The following is a 2,255-nucleotide window of genomic DNA, read 5'->3' as shown; positions in this document are numbered from 1 at the left end:
GGGGGGGTGTCCCTCTGGGGTGCCTGGCCAGCCTGAGTGAGGGGCTGATGGCCGTTTTCAGGTTGGCCACGCCCATGGGCTGGAAGCAGGTATCTGGGATTTATTTTTCATCTATAATTGAAACTTTGTAGCCTTGAGCAGAGCTCAGGGCCGGCCAGGGCAGGCAAGAAGCTTGGCTTCCTCCATCACCGGGGCAACACAAGCCTCCTGCTTGCTCCAGCTCCATGGCCATCGCCATCTTTGTGATGGAGTGAGGGAGTGATGGAGTGAGGGAGTGAGGGAGTGAGGGAGTGAGGGAGTGAGAGAGTGAGGGAGTGACAGTTAATTTGAATATTACTCTTTTATTAGATAGGATGAGGTGTATTAGATGAAGGGACATGGCAGTATTTCTATGATACATTGTTGAGATTTAACAGGAAGTTGAAGTACAGTGTTTATGGTATAATATAAATTTTAATTTGTAAAATTTTAAAAATGGTTTATATTTATATTTGCATATGAAAAAGTCTGGAAGGATAGAAGTTAACCCTGTGCAATGGAGATGGGGATACTGTTGTTGGGGAGAGTCTTAAAGGGTCACATTCCCAGTTTACTTTATAGATGTCTGCATTTTTTGAAATTCTTTAGATGAACATGTTTTACTGTTATAGCCTTAAAAAATCATAAAGTGATAAAACAAATGTATAGATTGGCTCAGTCACTTCTACCCTGTGCTTGGTGTGCATTTTCCTAGAGATTTCAGTAATAATAATGATAGTAGCTAACATTTATTAAGTGCTTATTTTGTGCCAGGAAGTGTTCCAAGCACTTTACATATACTAGTAGCCCTGTGCAGAAATCCGTGCATGAGTAGCTCACTGCCGCTTGCCTTAGCTGGCCACCCACCCACTGCCACTGGTAGCTCTCCACTGCTTGTAGCTCGCTGCCACACTCTCCTGTAGCTCTCTCAGCTTGCAGCTCACTGCCCCGCCCTCCTGTAGCTCTCCACCACTTGTAGATTGGTTGTGACATTATGGTGTAATGGATAATTAGCATATTATTATATAGGATTAGCTCATATAATCTTCACAAAATCCTTAAAAGGTTGTTTTAGACTGTGCGGGCTGCTATAACAAAAATTCCATACACTGGGTGGTTTAAAAGCAATAGATATTTTTTCCTCACAGTTCTGGAGGCTAAGTCCAAGATCAAGTTACCAGAAGATTCAGCATCAGGTGAGAGTCCACTTTCTGGTTCATAAATGACTGTCTTCTTGCTGTCCTGAAAGGGTGAGGGAACTCTCTGGGGTATCTCTAAGGGCACTAATCCACCCTCATGACCTAATCACTTCCCAAAGGTCACACCTCCAAATACCATCACACTGGGAATTAGGATTTTAACATATGAATGAGGGGGTGGTGACACACAAACATTCAGCTAATAAAATTGAAGATTACTAGTAGAAAATTTAAAAAAATAAAAATAAATTGAGGATTAGAGAGGTTAGAAAACTAGTTAAATCTCCTCTGTCTCATAAGTATGAAACAGGAATTTGAAAGCAGAGAACCTGACTTCAGAGCCAGTATGCTTAAGCAGTATTCCACATTATCACATAGAGGAAAGAGGTAGATTACATAGTCTATGCTCTCAAAGAATTTAGAGACTGGTTGGGGAGATGTACACTTAGCTCTCTCTTTTTTAAAAATTTATCTTTATTGTTGAAAATCTTACAGGTGTCCATTTTGGGTTCTTGTTTGTTTGTTTATTTTCCCATTGACCCCCTCAGCCTTCAACACACTATTGTCTGTGTTCATGGGCTATGCATATATGCATATAAATTCTCCAGTTAATCTCTCTTCCTCAACCCCTCCCACCCCAACCTTCCCTCTGAAATTCATCAGTCTATTCCATGGTTCTATGTCTCTGGATCTATTTTGTTCATTAGATTCTACATATGTGTGAGATCATGTGATACATGTCTTTCTCTGACTGGCTTATTTCCCTTAGCATAATATTCTCAAGGTCCATCCATGCTGTTGCAAATGGTAAAGTTCTTTCTTTTTTATAGCAGCATAGTATTCCATTGTGAAGATGTACCACTGTTTTTTAATCCACTCCTCTGCCGATGGGCACTTAGGCTGTTTCCAAATCTTAGCTATGGTGAATTGTGCTACTATGAACATAGGAGTGCATATGTCCTTTCTGATTGGTGTTTCTGATTTCTTGGGATTTATTCCTAGAAGGGGGATCACTAGGTCAAATGGGAGTTCCATTTT

This window comes from Myotis brandtii, unplaced genomic scaffold (assembly GCF_000412655.1).
Source record: "Myotis brandtii unplaced genomic scaffold, ASM41265v1 scaffold39, whole genome shotgun sequence".
NCBI classification, from domain to species: domain Eukaryota; kingdom Metazoa; phylum Chordata; class Mammalia; order Chiroptera; family Vespertilionidae; genus Myotis; species Myotis brandtii.
The sequence above is the reverse complement of the archived record's forward strand: the minus strand, read 5'-3'. Positions refer to the sequence as shown.